Source organism: Cydia strobilella, chromosome 9, assembly GCF_947568885.1.
Source record: "Cydia strobilella chromosome 9, ilCydStro3.1, whole genome shotgun sequence".
Taxonomy (NCBI): Eukaryota; Metazoa; Arthropoda; class Insecta; order Lepidoptera; family Tortricidae; genus Cydia; species Cydia strobilella.
Window position 1 is genome coordinate 15,962,403 of NC_086049.1, and position 20,426 is coordinate 15,982,828.

The 20,426-nt window shown below is 38.3% G+C and overlaps 1 protein-coding gene across 1 annotated transcript in view; it reads left to right on the forward strand.

Annotated features, from left to right (window-relative positions):
- The window catches only part of LOC134744394 (protein tweety), a 125,697-nt gene that overhangs the window by 18,342 nt on the left and 86,929 nt on the right, over positions 1-20,426 (forward strand). The window lies entirely within an intron of this gene.

The following is a 20,426-nucleotide window of genomic DNA, read 5'->3' on the forward strand; positions in this document are numbered from 1 at the left end:
TTGACCTGACCGCTGCCCGCAGAACGCATCCAGTGTGGCAAATCCTTAAGCCTTTTAAATTTCCGTTTTAATATTCCAACGCACTTAGCCGGTTTTTTGGCTCAATCACGAAGCCACGACCTTTCGCCACATCTTGAATGCGTTAACCTTTCACAGACGTTTATGGCTCTCCCACACAAATTCCGTAGACAAATCACTTAAACATTATTACTTTCATACTTTAATTTATTATCTATAAGCTTTGGATGAAAGTTATTTATGACTCTTAAAGCTATTGGCTTGTTATCAGTATCAACCATAGAATGCTGGTCAAAAGACCTAAGTACCTACTTAGACCCTTAAGATTTGTATGTTATGTGAGTTTAGAAATAACAAATATAAGTAAGTCTACCACAAAGAGGGAATTCAAAGTCAATTTGACATCATTTCAATGCATGAGCATCCACTTGTACCTATTTATTGGCGTGAGGATTTTTTTTAGGTTCGACTGTCGCTTAGGCGGTTCCCGAAGCCAGAAGGCGAAAAATCTCCTTATATGATCATCATGTTTTTCTTAGAGGCGTTGATATTCGTAGACGTGGAAAAAATATATGTATTTCTTGTCTATATTATCTTTAATAACATAGCTTCCGATACACGAATTATGACACTTCGCTCGATACAATTAATTCCCAAAGTAACCTCTAACTCGGACTTTTAATCAAATTTTACTCGGTTATTTATTATGTGATACTATAAACAAAAAAAGAAGAAAAACCAATCTTAACTTAAATAGTAATTTCATAGCTTTCGAATTTCGATATTGTAAGGTAACGTTTCTAAAATAAATAAAAATCGACAAAATTCGATCAAAATTGACACTTGGCGCGCATGATCTTTCCCGTTCTTTGTTGCGAAATATGACAGTGACAGCGGCAAACCGATGGAACGGCCTTAACTTAATGGAAAATTAAATGTTTTCAGTTTAACAAGTCATCACACCGACGTTCTTTATGCCTTCGATTTTGTAACCAAATTAAAACCGATAATCAAATCATCGCGCACCACCTACATTCAATCTCAGTTATGTTACAAAACGAAACTTTTTGTCAAAATGTCTCAAGTCGCTACGTGTTTCGTAAAATCATAGGACTTTCTGGTGAAGCATGAAGCTAGAAATCTAACCGCGCCAATTTCAAACTATCTTATTCCCAGTTTCAGACACATAGGGCCTAGTATTCTTAGCATCGTAGTGGCAGTTACGCCGTTTTTATAATAAGAAACGTTACGTTCCCCAAGTGTGCAAACCAAACACGGTGTTACGTAACTCAAGTAACGTGACCTTTGCGTTTGGGGTCACGGATTAGTACCGATCTTGCCCTTACTTCGTTAAATATAGGACGATACGCGTGGTATACGAGATGATGACTGTGTGTCATCATCTCGTATCTCGTATACCACGCGAATCCATATTCCTACGGTTAGTCATTTAATGTTTTTAAATAGAGGTATTCTACACTCGTATCTCAACTTTCAAATCATGTTTTTCGGCTTATTTTACTTAGTGCTTACAATCGTGGTGAGAATAGTGATGATAAAACGTGGAATGTTCGCCCTCTTTGGTTAATGAATGAACAATATTTATTTCAGATTAATAAAAATCCATATTCTTGTTAGTACACATATTTAAAAACGGTGGTTAGTGTTGTGTTGGTTGCTTAATCTCTGCCTAGGCTTACTAGATAATCTCTGGATTCTCCCGATACTTCGTATAGGTACCTAACTCTCGACCAGATATAAAAATCTCCTGACAAAAAGCAAAGCTGAAGGGCGATTTGTAAACTCCGAATTACGGACATTTTGAAAATGTATCCTGATATTTTTGTCCTTTAAACTGGCAACCCTGTGCGGTCGCCATCCTGACTTTAATATTCCTGACCTACTTGGTTTAATTACAATTACAATAGCTACGATTGTGTAAAGCTATCTAGGTCCGACATGTCTGTTCCCATTCGTGACGCAAAAATGCAATTACAAATGCAGTTAGACATAACAGCGGCCATTTTATTGTTAGAGAGGCACGAGCTTGATACAAGCTAGATTAAGCCTGGGCTGTTTCGGGCCAACCATAGACTAATAAATAAACCTGATGATTTCCATATGACGGGGAACGCAACTGGAACGGGCCCTACAGTCCCAACTGTAACAAAGAAGGCGTTGGTTCTATTCGACGGCCTTTGACCTCCAGTGCCTTGGTCACTTTTTAGGGTTCCGTACCCAAAGGGACCCTATTACTAAGACTTCGCTGTCCGTCCGTCCGTCGCTAAGTTTAAATATGTTCAATGTCTATTGCGATTTTGCCTTGTGCCTGAAGGAGATGAAGAAAGTAAGTAATTCAGAAAAAAATAAAAACGTATGTAGTTGCTGCCGTTAGGTATTCAGTTGAGTCTTGAAAAACGTAATTCGACATTTTGTCTTGATGGTGTTCAGAGTTTTAATATCGGATAGGATTTTTTATACATTTACTTATTGTTTTATTTAAAGAGGTAATGCAAAAGTAAAAGAACTTGATGCCATAGCGCATTTTTACTACCACCCGTATTTCTCCAAAGGTCATCCGACATCCGATATCGGACCAGACAATGTGAGAACACTCATAATGCAGGTGTATCTGAAATACGGCCATTTATGGTTAATTTAAATCATACGATATACCAGTCTTTATAATATTTGCTTGTCTCTGCTTGGGACGATGGAATTTAGCTAGCTGCATACCAAGCTCAGACAATTGTCAGATTTCCAGCAAAGGTCGCGTTTATGGCTCTTCTGACTTTGCCATATTTGGTTTGTCCTAACTGAATAATAGTAGAAATCAGCCTGTTACATAGAGTTTCGTAACTTCCTTTAGATAATGACTTATAGTATAGGCCTTATAGCCGGTCAAACAACGTTGTCAGTAGAAAAAGGCGCGAAATCAAATTTTCTGTGGGACGATAACCCTTCGCGTCTACATTGTTTAAATTGACCGGTCTTTTCTTCTAATAGAAATGACGACACTCTTGACAGGCGTTATATTTGATTGTATTTCTGAATCTTTGATGTGAAACAAATACAAATAGTTTATTCGCAGTAATATGGGTAAAAATATAATACTTGACCAAATAAACAAACCTGAAATCTTGTGTGGTAGCAAACGACATCTATAAGTAAACCATATACAAAATGTTAGCACCAGAAATTTTTTGTAAAATAAAACGAGCTAGGTACCCACACATAGTAAAGTTTACACATAGTTCACCAACATCGGCAGTACGTTAAAATAATGACTAAACATATAACAAAACACCCGTGTCTCACATACACGACCTCATATCTATTACTTCAAGGTTTGATATTATGGTCAATAAACTGACGCCCGTAACGCGGCAATCGACCCTCTGCCTTTGCCCTCTTTATAGACGAGCAAATCGAACATTATTTATGTCTGTGCTATACGCTGAGCAAGGATTGTAAATTCTTTGTACGATTTATTGAAGTATTAGATAGATAGTCGTTGAAAATGTGTTAAAATGCTTTGGATAGAAGTGACTGGGGCTGCGGATATGATATTGAAGGCAGCTTATTTTAACAACAAAATTTCCGTGAGACAAAGACATAATTATTAAAGGCCTGTGCACACCGGGTGCGTGTGCGTAGACGTGCACGTGCACGCGTTGTGATATACAGATCATTATGAGAGATGATACACCGCTTGCGTGACGTGTACGCGCGCGGCTTAAACATTTTAGCGCAAATGCACGTCTATGCGGCGTAGTTCAAGTCGAAAATTGCTCGACATGTTTCGCTCCATTTATTCGTCTCATAAGTGGCAAGTAGCTTATTCAGCGGGGCTAAGATGGACGGCTGTCTATCATTTGTCACCATACCTGTCACGCTCTAACAAGTACGTAAGTGCGAAAGTGACGCATGATATGAAAAGTGACAAAAACGCGACCATGATACCGGTGCTGGACTCTACTTGGACATTGTGAAACAGGCCCTTAATATGGCAGCTAAGTTATTAAGCAGTCAATGTCTTAAAACCTCGTGCTTGCAATTCTTGGGATTACGTCGCCAACACGAGCCCTGTCTTCTATGATGCATAGACATTGCAGCTCTAGATGTTTCTTGATTGGACATATACAGTACCAACATTTGTTGTGAAATATCAAATTGCATGGAGCTACAGATAGGTTTATCCTGTGGGACTGTTTCGCGAGTCTTATCTTATCTTATGCGCGGGCGACCGGGGTTGCGCCGCGTCCGCCGATAGCGGATTGTTTGCACTCATTATCTGTGTATTACAAAGTACAAAAATTGCGCCAATATATGCAAACGTTTAATACGTGTCCACAAATTGGAGCTAGTCCAGGATAAAGAATAATCCCATTTGTTGGCTATTGCCCCTAGTTTTTATAAGTCCTCGCGTGTGTTACGTCCAGCTAGTGTATTGGCTCCACCGCTATCGTCCGCGCTGTGAACTGACTTCGTAAGTGTTATTGCAAAGATAATAAGGCCTACCAAATAACAGGGGGCCTAGCCAAACAAAAATTGTATCGGGATAACAGATGCTACGAAAAGTCACGTGACTATTTCCATACATCATTTAAGTTTCGACTGGCGTTTTCAATCAATGACTATCATCTTTGTTAGACCCATCATCTTCATCTTCATCATCTTTCTTTGTTTGTTTGTTTGTTGTTGTGTTTGATCGGTGTTTGTTAGTCTTTGTTGAGTTTGTGTGTGGTGTTTGTTAAGAGTTGTTTAAGTACCTAATTCAATACCTATTCTATATCGATGCATAAGGGCTGAGGGCTTGTGGGCAATTTGTAATTAATCAATATTTTATCATTATGTCTAGACACATGATAATAAAATGTGACGTTTTTAACCAAAAGGTGAAATAGCGCCTTATTGACAACCGACAATAAGTACCCTTTTGATTGAGAATGGCACAAATAGTCCCCCCAATTTTTTTTATCATTCTGTAATTGCATCTTTGGTTTGTAACTCACATAAATAATATATGACACATATGATATGACATAAAGTAAGTTATTATTAATTAAAGCATTATTTTATTTTGTCTGTTTCTCTTTACTGCTTTATTATTTCTCATAAAACGGAAGTTCACATTGTCTTTCATAATTTTCATATTTAAATTTTTTTATTAAAAACCACACCAATAATGAAATAGGCCAATAAATTAAAATAATCCCATCAATATGATAGGACTCAAACAAAATGATTGTAATTAGACAACCAAATTAAGACTAAACGATTCAGGCATGAAATTGACTTAATATCGCAAATTAAACCATTAAGGTACAATATCAAGTTCAAACGGAACTCGTAAAAACTAGATTACAACGTCACCTTTGCCCTTTCCAACCAACCTTTTAAATCCTCTTAATACACCTGTCGCCACCTTGTGATTTGCACTCTATTTTGTTTAAAATAGAGTTGGTTTTAAGAATCAATTGCTCTCAATTCTCTCACCATGCTCTCTAGATACGAGTTTGGGAAGGTAATATTTTACTCAACAGTCAACACACAATCTTACTATTTTCGCTAGCGCTTTCAAATTTGAACTCTATTCTGTTGTCAGTAAGGTTGGTTATAAAATGACAGAGTTAATATAGATACGAGTTTGTAAAAGTGGTTAATTGATCAATGATTTAAATATTCAGCGACAATCAAGATATTCGACGTAATAGCGATGGCGGTTGATAATAGGTTTAGGTTGAGGCCCTTTATGCTGGCTAGCGGATTTGACAGGAATTCGTTAATCAATCAGAGTTGGGCTTTATTCGAATAATATTTCATGAAGAATAAACAAAATCATTCGTCGTGGGATTATTCGCGAATAATCTCACAGGAAAAAGTGCTCTAAGAAAATAAGCAGTGTCTCAAAATTTTGCGCAACGTTTTAAGGTAGAGAAAAGGGCATCGCACGATCTAACGTAAACTGTGGTCTCTAGGAGTCTCTAGAAGTCATTTAATTTGTGATCAATGGGTAGACGCGAACAATTTTGGTTAGTAGTAAATAGTAAATACATACTTTTCGTGGATATACCACTTCACATTCCTACAACTTAAGTACAATCGGGGACATTCCCGGTGAACCACCTTAAGGGCAAAAATCATAAAAGTGATGACCAATAGCATGGCACTTAAAAATGTGGGTGTTAAAAAAAAAAGGTTAGGTAAATTGTATTGCCGCGCATTGTCTTTGTGACGGGCGGCATTTGCAAGCTAAGATAAGGAATCCAAAATGCATCTTAAGTGGTTATCCTTATGAGGAGGCGAAGCTTAGCCTAACCAACAACAACTAATAAACGGCCCTTACTACCTATTGTTTGTCTCATTACCTGTTTTTACCCATTTCATTATTAACATAAATAATCCTAAATGCATCGTAATTGGCGGTTATCTTATGGAAGGCGGAATTTAGCTCGCTCGTAAGGATCGAGGAAAAAAAATTCTGAAGTGGTTCACCGGGAATGTCCCCTATTCTACATACCTAAGGAGATTTTTTCTTACTGTCTATTAATTGAAACTATAGTTAGTCTGCAACCAATTTTATGCCCTAATTGAAATGCTATGCTAACAACCAGGTGTCTCAACCGGATGACGACCAAACATTGATCCCTTATTTTGGTATTCAGCAGGAATCGACGGGCAACAGGAAGTTATAGACAAACAAACATAGCCAAGCCTCCTAAATCTACCGGACGCAGAGTGCATTGAACACGCTATAAATCTATAATACTCGCATCTCTCCATGACGAGCCGTTTAAATTTGAGCTTTGTTACATAGAAGCTAAGGCTTTATTTAGGTTTATAAGTATAAGTAAGATAAGTGTTTGCGAAAATAATTATGATATCCGTCGGCCAAAAACGTCCATCACATCTTTTCATTACGACGCATCAAAAAGTGAACTTTATGGAGCTATTATAAAGGTTCGATTATTGTTGATGCAATTGAGTAAGATAAGAGTTTGTGAAAGTAAGGCTGATCCGCTGGCCAAATATGTATCTACGCTCAGCTATAGGAAGTACATACCTTCGGTGCGAAGATATAATTCGTTGAGTGAATTATATTGAGCCGGCATTTTTGTTTGTATGCTGAGTAATCCTTTACACGTGTTTAGCTTAATGGCAGGGCTACACGTCAAACAAACCTCGATATCCTCCATCGACGTACAATGTTTATTTATTAGAAATGTCACTTTATTTTATAATAATCAATGAGTTGTAATTAATAGTTATAATAAATTAAGTTATTAAACTAATTTAAAGCTAAATGATCAAATGTTAAATTAATTATGCCAAGTATCGGCTTCTTAGCTTTATCAGAAGTATTGTCTTCGGTTACCGCGATAGTTACTCATGAAATAAAACTATGAAAACGGATTATATCGCGTATATTGAATTTATAATACATCCCGACGTTCGCTGTAAAGGGTTCGAAACGTCGGGATGTATTATAAGTTCAATATACGCGATATAATCCGTTTTCATAGTTTTATTTTATCAGAAGTGTTAAAAAAATTGCGTCACGTACCTGACAATTTTATGGAATTACCCTGTTTGCTGCTAACTTCTAAAACTGTGATGTATAAAAGGTCTGTTATACTGAGAACAATAAACTTCATCATTTTAAAAATAAACAACGACCATAGAACAACGATATGTTTCATTGTCACACATCCGTGAGCGACATACAGAGTACGCCTGGAAATTAACATATACTTGTACAAGTACATCCCCGTTATATTGACATGATATCGTACTGGTGACTAGTCAAATAATTTTACAATAAAAACATACAACACGCATATCATTTACATACGATTTTTGAACATGTTTGAGTATTGTAAGGTGAAATGGGACGCGGTGAAGTGTTAAAAATGTGATAGCGTCCAAATATAAATCTTATTGCAATAGGTACAAGTTTTAAAATGTATAGACAGTGATTACCAATATATATTTGATATTTTAGTATGGGCAAAGAAGCGGCTGCGTCTTTGATCTATCTTTCGTATTAAACATACATATAATCACGCCTATTTCCCGGAGGGGTAGGCAGAGACCACGGATTTCCACTTGCTACGATCCTGACATACCTCTTTCGCTTCCTTCACTTTCATAACATTCCTCATACACGCTCGCCGGTTTAGGGTGCTCTTGACCTGGCCTTTCTTCAGGATTTCCCCGATCTGATCAGAGAAAGTCCGCCGAGGTCTGCCCCTTCCAACTCCCGTTTCTACCTCTCCCTTATACACTCTCTTTGTTAGCCTTCTTTCACTCATTCTTTCCACGTGTCCAAACCATCTCAACATACCTTTCTCAATTTTTGTCACTACAGCTTCGCTCAGTCCACACTTATAGTCCCTTATCACACTATCGTTTCGTTATTGTTTCGTATTAAACATGATATTATATCATGAGTAACGAAATATAACCATTCTAAGTCATAATTGTAAGCGACGCGAACTTGGTTTTGTATTTATTTTTTTTATTAAAAAGAGGGTGCTTGGAAGTCTGAGTAGTATGTTGTGCCGGTTCTGGGACACCGAGGGGAGCGGCCAGGGGAGGGGGGACAAACGGAGATTTGTCATTGGCTCCAAGCGGTCAGTCGATCTATACGAGCGCGCGTTAAGGTACATGTTTCTCGCTGTCCAAACACCCTTACGTTATTTTGCTTTAAAACTGCATATTATTTCACCACGTCCCTTACAATAATTATAAACATTATTTTAAATGTAATAAGGTTTAGGTAATAATGATAAGTGTAATAACGGCCACTCATCTATAATATTTTTGTTACAGGTACATATAGCGTGATAGCGAGGTATGTAGCGGAGATGAGAATGTTAAGGTGGATGTGTGGCGTGACGAGAATGGATAGGATAAGGAATGAGTATATAAGAGGAAGCCTGAAAGTTGCACCCATAACAGAAAAAGTAAGGGCAAATCGCCTAGCATGGTACGGGCAAGTGATGCGGAGGGATGAAAGTCATGTGACGAGAAAGGTATTAAGAATGAATGTGGAGGGAGGTACGAGGAGAGGAAAACCGAGGAAAAGGTGGATGGACTGTGTGAAAGATGATATGAAACTAACGCAAGTGAATGATGAGATGACGGGTGACAGAGAGGTATGGAAGAAAAAGACATGCTGCGCCGACCCCAAGTGAATGGGACAAGGGCAAGCGAATGATGAGGTACATATAGCGTGAGCAATGCAGCTATTTGTAAAAGTTATAACTTTATCGTAAGTTGATGGTAAAGCTAATTCTTATCAGCGTGCACACATGCACAGTATTTTGAAATTATTTTGTCTTACAGCGAAAATTGTTTAATTGTCTTGTTTTGTGTCACTTAAATTTGGAAAAAGAAATAGACTTACACATTGAACGATGTTCGCGGTAGGTGTTTGTGCACAATCCCAGATGGAGAAGAAGTCCGAAATATCCGGAGGATATATGGAGGGCAGAGCTCGACGATGCAAAATATGGGCTGATAACGGTAGACGCAGTACTGCCGCATCTGGAACGTTGGGTGGAAAGGAGGCATGGTACGCTAACTTTCCATATGGTGCAGATACTTACTGACCATGGATGCTTTGGTAAGTACCTGCGCCGCATAGAGAGGGAGGAATCCCCCATGTGTCATGAGTGTGGCGCACCGGTAGACACGGCGCGTCATACTCTCGAAGAATGCCCTGCATGGGGGCCCCAGCGGGCCATCCTTCAAACTAAAGTAGGAGCAGACCTTTCGTTGGCGAGCATTGTTAAGGCCATGCTCGACAGCGAGGAGGCATGGAAGGCGATGGCCTCCTTCACTGACGAAATTATGTCGCAGAAGGAGGCAGCGGAGCGTGCGCGTGAGAACGACCCTAACGCGCATCCACTCCGCCGACGACGGGCTGGGGGCAGAGCCAGGCGCTATGCGCGCCTGCTGCCTCCACCGTAGCGGGCTGCGCAGGGCTCCGGGGGAGTCCCTGCGGTTTTTCTAGCTCACAGGACGGGTCACTCACCAAGTGGCACCCAAAAATGCTCACGGCCTGCGGGCCGCCCGCCGGGGCGCTTGCGGTCGAATGCTTTTAGCGACCCTGCGGCACCCCATCTAAGGCGGATTCGGCACTCGTTGGTGGTTTTAGACGGTAGTCCTCTGGTTAGTCCGTCATCCCTCCTGGTTCCCCCGGACCAGGTGGTATGCGTAAACGCATTTCCCCAACGTTAAAAAAAAAAAAAAAAAAGGTGTTTGTGCACAAACATCAAACAGTAGTGCAAAACAGCTCTTGAAACTTCATTTCACTGATGCAGTGATCGATACTCTCCAGACAGTCCCAGGGGAATGGAACGTAAAGAATCTGATTACTGATAAATCAGATCAGGCGCGCTTAAATTGCGACAATAGGTGAGGAAGTTGATACTACTAGTAGGTATAGGTACCTAAGTTATTTACTTGACTTCGGCCGTGATTTAGAGTGTACATCAAACGTCAAACGTCATTTTGTGTTGTTTGAACGACAATCAAATTTCATTAAATTAGTCGTCCCAAATGAAGCCGCCTAAAACTTTGAGAGGCTACCAACCATCCATCACCACCATAACCATTGTAACCATCGGTGCCTACCGCGAATACATCCATAAAGTGTACTAACAACAGTGCACTGCTGTCTGCTGTGCATCAGCCCAAGCTTTGAAGCTTCATTTCACTGATGCAGTGATCGATACCCTCCAGACAGCCAGGGGAATGGAACGTAAAGATTCTGATTACGGATCAATCAAATCAGGCGCGGCAAATTGCGACAATAGGTAAGGAAGTGTTAAAATAAAAGTACTCCTATATTATTATTTCTATACGACGTCAGTGGCAGACAAAGCTTCCTGATAGTAAGTAGTTACCCGAAGCCTATGGACGTGCGCGTTGTCGAACCTTTAGAAACCTAAACTCCTTTTATTTTGAAAGAACCCCAGCATACTCTAAACCTTTCAGGTGTGAATTTGTATGCGATGAAATGATGTGCTCCAGAAAAAGGAAATCCTATCAAGTCATTATTTTTGGGGGTGGTTCCAAAAAGGCACTTCGTAGATTTTTATGATGTTTTGGTTCGAATTGGTCAGATCATCAAAAATGTGTCCATGGAAATAAAGCTGTTAATACAGATAAAGACCCATTTGGAAATCGGTTGTACATAATATTAAATGAGAGCTAAATGACGTTATGTAATTGGTCATGTCATGATGCAATTAATGCAATAATTACACGCGGTGATGTTCTAATTAAGGGTAGGTAACTATAAATGTGCCTCAGTCATCAAACTGTAGGTAAAGTAAAGGTGACGTTGGTATGGCAAATGCAGCTGCATTATTGTTGCGACAATACTGCTGCGACCTTTACGCGGGCGCTGTCGTTCACACGGCTAGACGCCTTACCCCGCATAGACGCCGTGTGAACGACTTTGAACGTTTCCTTACTAATTTTGCTGTCACTACGGTATTCGATAAAATCCCGTATACGGTATACCTACGGGACAAGTTAACGCCGTGTGTACCTAGCCTAACTGTAAATTTGCTCGCTGCCAAATTATGACGAATGTGACGTCACACCAGGGGGGAGGGGTTTGCGGGGTCAAAAAACCTCTAAATTCTTGTGACGTAATTAATGGATGAACCCTTTCCTCTTATAGGAATCGCAATAAGACTATCTTTCTCTATCAAAGAGTGTCAGGCCCTTGATAACCATGCATGATTTTATTTCGATTGCCTTTTTCTATCGAGGATTATCATCTTGGCCTTGGATTGCCTTTAACAGTGTCGACAATGTACTTACAAATATCACCCAGTATCATTTGACATTCCCGACACGTTCCATTAAAATTTCTAGCCAAGGGTGGAGATAATGATATCGCACTACTAAGTGGGAAACCGTTACCTCCTAGTACCAGTAACGTTCGATAAAAATTACGAGTAGATTGGTATTAAATGGGATTTAATCGACCATGGCCATGAAATACAGAGTTTTATTTAAATTAAGCGTAAGAAATATTGGACTTTCTAATTTGATTTCTTTCTAAGAAAGCTATTTTAGAAAGAAGCATCATCGTCTGCAAGCTGAATTAGCGCGGGTTTTTTTCCTTCCAGCGTTTTTTTTCTTCAACGTAAAGTTAGTAGAAACTACTAGCCTATGAATTTTAACTATATCATCAACATTCTTATTTACACGATTCGAAGCCATGCCCCTCTGATTACTACTTCTGCTTCTGACTGTACATTCGTAGTTATTATCTATTCCGTGATTACCGAAGCTCTATGAAATTAACTAGAAATGAATCATTAATGGCGATCAAAAAGCACCGGCAACCGAAAAGATTCGCTTCATCGAATTCATTTAATTAATTGATTCGTGTCATCCTCAGAGGAATGACTCGCCAATTTGATATTTTATTCCTGGAACATGCCTATCGATATTCTACCTTATTTGAAACCCATAAGAGTCCATAATCCAGTGTATCTGATTCGAAGTTTTCAAATAAACTGAAGTCGTTCGCTTTCAAAAAGTTGTATGTCATTATGAAATGCATATTGAGATATGACCTTTTGGGTTAGCGTGATAGTTTAGTGGGCTTTAAATTGACGATATGATAGAGCAGCGGAAGTAGTCTTGATCTAAATATATTGCGATGGGATTTGTATGGATATTAATATACGAATAGTTCCGTTTATGTTTTAGTGTTTAATAGTATTGTAAACATGGCGGAATAGAGTTTAAGTGAAAATAAAAAATGAATTGGGCTGTTATTTGATTCAATTTTGGGATTTAAATCAATCGTTTTTTCTTCGCAATAATATAAACAAATTGCAGAGAGCAGAGAGGCAAACGAGTAGACGAATCGACAGATGGTAAGCAATTACCGTTGCATATGGACACCTGCAATACCAGATGGGTTGCAAGTGCGTTGCCGGCATTTTCAGATTGGAGTACACTCTTTTCTTACACTCTTTTCTTACTTCTCTTTTTTTAGCACATATCAATGTGCTAACGTGAAGATCAAAGACTATGTTCTTCATTTCATCCCTTTGCTAGAACCCTACAGGGTTCAAAATTTTCCACTGGCCTCGATTCTGGACATTTTGGGTAAATCAACTTTTAGAACACTTAATTTCGTGTCCCTAGACTCCTTAGTTCTAAAACTCGAAATTAGTGTTCTAAAAGTTGATTCACCCATTTGTGTTTTGATTAAATACTATGTAAAGTCGAAGGCAAAAATATCGATCTAGACAAATGGGTCAAAAATATGTGAACACGACTTTATTGTCTAAGGTGTAAGATAAGAGCGTATACATATTTTTGAAACTTTGGGAATGTATATATATTTATGCCCTTGACTGTATACCCACACTTACGATAAATAAGAGTGTGCAATATTATGTCACTTTGTTTGTGTTATGTTATACTTAGAAATAGTTTTATAAATATTCTATTATGCCTCTAGTTTACATTTTGCTACACTATCGCATTGGGCAACTGTTATGATAGCTGTATCGTTATTAATAATAAATAAATAAATAAAATGTATCTACTGCGTGGGATTAACACCTAGGTAGCGTAATAGTTTCCGTTAAATGATTCATCTTTATCAATTTTATACCGCTACTGCATGCAATAAAATGCAATGAAAAATCGTTCTTATTAACCTACCATAAAGTGCCATTTCTAAAAAAACATTAGAAGTCATTAGACGACTGATGGCCGGAAACAGAATGTTCTCGTCTAAAATCAAATACCATTAATACGTTTATAATTGGCAGCACACAATTAACATTCCTGGTAAAAGTCCATTGTCTAATAGAGCAGCGAGATAATGGCTAATAAATTATCGCCCGAGTGGGCGGGTGCGTCGATATTTAGGGTTCCGTTACCGTTTCTACGTTTGCTATATTAAATCTGAAAGGTATAGTGGGAAGGGAATTGCTCGTAACATGGATGATAGATGAGAGCTAAAACTTTTGCAATAACGACCACGTGCCCGAAAAAGCTCCGTGGGTGGCCTACTACGATCTGGCGACAGGGTTCGATAGGATAATTATCAGTGATAGTTATCTTGACAATTATCGTGATTTTTATGCCTGATAATTATCGATTTGATAATAAACTAAAATTTACGAAATATAATTAGATTGTTACATGATGATTATCTTATATTTCAATGGTTAATAAAAAAAGCTCATCGATATTATGTCAGTTTTTATTTGTACAGTCGAAGGCAAAAATATTGATCCAGACAAATGGCTCAAAAAAATGTGAACACGACTTTATTGTCTAATTTTTTTAAACAAGTTACGCTTCGCTTACGTTTTCCTTAATTGGCTAAGATTAACACTGCGTCTTACCACAGAATAAGTAATAGTATTATCATACAGAACGGCCACGCACCGCCCCGCCCCGATACTAATGATCTCGCCCTGCGACAGCGATTGACGGCCGTTTGCCGGCCGCTCAGTGCTGTTTTTAAGCAACTTACACAATGACGCATGACGCGTGTACAGACGTGCCGTTCACACTTAGAAACGCAAGTGATTTTTGATGTATAGCGTGTCCGTGCTGTCCTGTGGTCTTACCGTAACATTGACAAGCCATCAACGAACGCTGTCGCGACTGCACGCCGCAACAGCCACAGTCGTGCTGCTACAGTAGTGCGGCACCGCGTAACGTCGCAACTGCAGTGCAGCGGCAGTCAGAAATGGACAGTCACCTTAAGAGTCTTACGTAAGCGAACAACTCGCGAACGCGAAGCGGCACGGCGGGACAACGGCGTTCGCGTTCGCAACGAGATCGCCCACGTAGGACACTTCTATAGGTATCAAAGGATTGATTCACCCCGCGTCGCATCGCTTCGCTTCTCGTTCGCGTGTTGTTCGCCTACATTGAAAGTAAGCTTGGCACTGAACCCTCAGTACAGTTCTAGTAGTACTTGGTTGTATAAATAAAATTTATTTGAAGTTTATTTTTGAAAGCACAACACAATGCAAGATAAAGTGGCTATGTTCGTTGGAATAGGACAATGATGTATGGGAGAATGGATTGCATTGCATATGCAATTGTATGTAGACGTTAAATTTACTGAGAGTAGGTTTTAGGCCTACGATACATTACTTTTATTGTAAGTTATATTAGTTTTACTTACGTAAGTAGGGACACAGCTATACTACAGAATGAGAGATTAATAACATTCTCATTCTAACAAATAGTTTTGTCCCTTCTTACGTAAGTAAAACTTTTAAGTTTATTTTAGAAGGTATGTAAGGTGTATTTAGATTTTTGGTGTTCACGGTAGGCCCTCAAATCATGCGGAGTTAACACTCTGAACACAAATTTTTACAATTTATTTATTTATGAATGAATGAATGAAAATCTTTATTTTCAGTCAACTATTGGCCCATACATACCTTTTTAGCATACATATGTTATTGTAAAATATATCTTAAAACTTAAAACACACAATTATGGCTGCACTGTCATGAAGCCGGCCGCGGAACCGCCACCTATCTATCTCGCCGTCTATTTAATTATCTACTCGTACATTCCATGAAATACGTATTTTACGTACGTACGAATGCCAATAAATCTGTTACCGTATGTGCATCTTTGAAACTGAATGTGCAGCGTCCGTCGCTGCTCATATTTCATTCATAAATCGCCAATGAATTTATATTCGCGGCGCTCGGAGTTACAAATTTGCTGAAGACTTGTGTATGTGAAGATGTGAGGGGTTGCCAACCTTGTTTGCATCACGCTGTTGGTGTTTTATGTGAATGTATCTTATCTTATTATTTCGAAGGCTCTAGCGGATACACTTCTACCCATTAGGATGTGATCTCCCTTAAGGACAACCTACTCAAGAGCTTCTTTTGTCTACTCAAGAGCTTTTTCGACCTCCATGTGTCGGATGATGGAGCTCAAGGGCAGCGCTTTGATTTCATTCAGTTCCAGATAGCCTGCTCCTAATTATAAACTGAAATAAATGTCATACACTAAATAAAAATTGACTAGTAGTATGCTGTCCTCTAGAGCTGTGCTGAGCGACGATAGGTAAATGAAGTGATTCTAATGGTTCTTAACAAACACATCCCTCGGTACGTATCCTCGCACATCCAGGTGGAAACGCAGCCTAAGCGAAGTAATGGAATTCCCAGTGAAATGGAACCGAAACACGGAAAGTTTCCCATTATTCCCCGTCTGTCGAACGTTATGTTTAACTTGTGCCTCGTATACATTACGTATTCCTCTGTGCGAAGTTCCGAATTTCCTAGTTTGTCGGAAAGGTCTGAATACAAATTAAAACGTTTGACTTTTAGTTTTATTACAACTGAAATATGTTTGTGTTTTTTTGTCAGTCTGCTATGTATGTTTCCTTCTACTTTTATTTCATGGCGATCATACAAAAAACGCAGTCGGACAAAAAAAACTTGTAAAGTAAAATGAAATCTGTATTTTTACCTAATGTGTATTCTGGTAATTCCGAATGTCGAAAATCGTCGGTAAGTTCCGAAAAGGCACTCATATTATGATGGGATTTTGGGTGATTTTCATCTCATTTTCGGAATTATCCGACATATGAAATCATCCGGTTACATCCTATATAATTTTCCCGAATGCTGTTGCCTAATTTCTTTTCTTCTTTAAGGTATCGGTATGTATTGCTTTGGTTCATCTTATTGATAAATTAGTAAGTCCAAGCGAGCATTTTAGATGATAGATAGTCTATCATCTAAAATGCTCGCTTGGACTTACTCGTGAAAGCAGAAATTGACAAATGGATATTATGAACTCATCCTAAATTGAAGAATTTGAACTAACTGGTTTAACAATTTAAAAGTGCTTGTTGCTAGGCCTATTTGAATAAAGATTATATTGACTTTGACTTTGACTAAAAATAGTGTGAATAAAACCCGTTGAAATAGTTTTATTTCATGACTTTCACGAGTAACTATCGCGGTACCTAATTGAAGATAATTTTAACGCTGACTTTGATTTACATTGTGATTTGCCTGTATACTTATGCCTTTGCCTCATTCATTAGCTTTTGATGCGCTTTTTCTATATGATGTATACGTACATTTAACAGTACAGTTGCAATCATATATATCAGAGCGGCCAAGGTGATAACAAATATCTGAACAAAGCCTCTAAATTATCAAAACGTAAAGGTGCATGTTCAGATATTTTTGAGCACCTTGGCCGCTCCGATATATCTGATAGCGACTGTATACACTATAAGGTCAACTACGTTGATATCACTACCATATTCGACATTATTGCGTTGCCTCGCCATGTTTTTACAAATTCTTTGACAGCGTATGTCATCGATAATTGACCTTCGTCAACGCTCAGTAAAAATAAATACAATCCAATTCAAACGTACGCTGACATCACAATGATATCTAAATGATGTCATTCGGTTATCGTGCATTTCGCTGTCCGTACATGTATTGGCGCGAGTGAGACGCACGATAACTAAATGACATCATTCAGATGATGATGATGATGATGATGATGATGATGTCCTCCCAGCAGGGACCGGCCCGCTATCCCTTATCGGGGTTTTATAAGGGTATTGCATAAGGCTTAACTCACCATACCCTTTGCCTGACGAAACCCTTTGTTTTGCTTTTAAAAACCCTTATATAAAGCTACCACATTTGAGTAATCGGTAGCCCAAATACCCTTACAAAACCCTTATCATCCGCTCACCAACACCTTGCATATTGCTTATAAGGGTTAGCCTTATAAAGGGCTTCACTTTTAGCATATAAGCGTGCTAATTTAAGTCGTCTACCTTGTTCATAAAGCACACATTACTTCGAATCCGAGCGATCGTCGGCGGCGACGGCGGCGTTCTTTGACTAGGCACGTATTTTCTTTCCTTTTCATACACTACCGTAGATATATACTAATCCTGTCTCTTTCACGCAAAGGGAAACCTTTATAAAAAGCGCTTAAATATAAGGGTAACCCTTATTAAGGGCTAGCCTTATTTTTGGTTAGCTTTTCAGTAAGGGTTAGTCAAAGGTAGGGGTATGAATGGGCTTGCAGTTCAAAAGGGAAAGTCTTTTAATGTGTTAGCCGTGTTTAAGTGTCGCCCATTGAAAGGGTTTTATCGCGGAAAGGGTTGTCAGGTCCCTGCCTCCCAGTCCCAGACGTATCCGTCGACGGCGACATCCCGACATTCCCGACAAGCGTTTTATTTTTGTATTATTAGGGTTCCGTACCCAAAGGGTAAACTAAAAACGGGACCCTCTATTACTCCGCTATCCGTCTGTCTGTCAGTCTGTCACCAGGCTATATCTCATGAACCGTGATAGCTAGACAGTTGAAATTTTCACAGATGATGTATTTCTGTTGCCGCTATAACAACAAATACTAAAAAGTACGAAACCCTCGGTGCGCGAGTCCGACTCGCACTTGGTCGGTTTTTTCATTTAGATATCATTCTGATGTCAGTGTACGTTCGAGTAGGCCTGAAAGTGGCGTTAAAATGGTTACATAATTCCTATTAGTGGGCAGACAAGTCTAGACGGGCTATTTTGAGCTAAGTCACAGTAAAGTAATAAAATAGCGATTCAAGTGAACTGAGGAATAATTTTCAAAGCATTTTGAACGACTTTACCTCGAGATCAGCAAGATAGTAAATGTCTCAGGGCTTTTAGATTAAGTTATTTGTGACATTTTTAATCAAAAGGTACCACATTGTCGCTTACCATAAGGACGAAAATTGCTTGTATCTTTATACCAAAGATAGATATAACTCCGTAATAGATGGATACAGTCTAAGGAAAAAACGTGCCTCGAAAATCAAGAAAATTTGATTCTCGTTCAGAGGGCGCTACTAGCTTTGGCCTACTGTCGTATAGATGGCGTTGACGGTTTCGTTTGTTATTTAACAATTTTAACGCATATCAGTGAAAGAAGATGGGTCAAAATCATAAAAATAATTAATGCAAATAAAAAAAAACATTTATCCATATTTAAATACATTTTATCGTATTTTTATAAATCTTCATTTTTAGTTTTAAAGTGTGTCGACAGATGGCAGTGAATTTACTGGGGTTACAAAATTTACTATGACAGTACCGCTCTAGTATAAGTTACTCTATGTTTATACGAAAAACCTGTCAGAGCGTCCTAATGGCAAGCGACAATGTGGTACCTTTTGCTTGAAAACGACACATTTTATGATTTATACGATTACCGCGAAAGGATTATTATGGTTGGCTTTGAAAGACAGCTCATGAACAAGCAATATACAAATTTACAGATTTTATTAAAATTTATGATTGGCTTTGCCCAGTTAGATAGCTTAGGTCCTTAAAGATATTATAGAATGCAATTAAAAATACAGATGTAGTGAACAATCCTTTGTATGTTAATTAAGTTTTTTTAAATAGGTAAAATAAGGATTTTTTACTCATTTAAGTCCTTCATAGTTAAAGAAAATAAAAAATAAAATAGGAAGTTTAAAGCAAAAGCTTTGTATTGTATTAGAAGTTGGCGAAAGTACGCGAGCTTCGTTCATGCTCGCGGTTGAAAAATTCTTAAGTACCGCTCTGGACGACTTAGCAGCTCAGACGGATGTTTTTGTAACTTTTTATAAGTTAATTTAAATTATAAATACTTGATTTTTTTTAGTTTGAACTAACAATACACCAATTAGACATCATCATGAAATCATAACATAAACGAGTTCGCATACAGATGTTGTTACATACGAACTAAATAATGATTGACATGTAATATTTAAAATATTATTATGAATAAATAAATGTCTGTCTATGATGTCAGTTACCATAATATTTTTAGACAAAATCATTTTAAACATATTAATAACGGGTCACTCACGTATTTTAAGTCGAAAACGCTCGACATGTTTCACCCCGTTATTAATATGTGACGTTTTCAATCAAAAGGTACCACATTATCGCTTGTCGATAAGGTTGATTTCTAATTGAAGCTATATGGAAATAGCGCCTTACTGACAAGCGACAATAAGTACCATTTTGGTTGAAAATGGCACATATGTTTAATATGTCTGTGTCTCACGGAAGGTTATCAAAATCATTTTGATACTCTTTATCGGGCACAATCCATTTTTTATGGGAGAAACAAGACCTCACATAGAAATAATCCCGACATGTGCTCGATTTTTGAAAACTGAAATTAAACTGAAAACCATGACAAAATTTTCTTTTCTCAATATTTCACAGCGGAATTTACAAGCATAACGACGTTATATGGTATTTAACATAACGAGTATGAGTTTTGGAATTGAAGTATGTCTAAAACTTACCACAAAGGCGCTACAAAAACCAGTTATCATTTGGCCTAATTCTTTGACC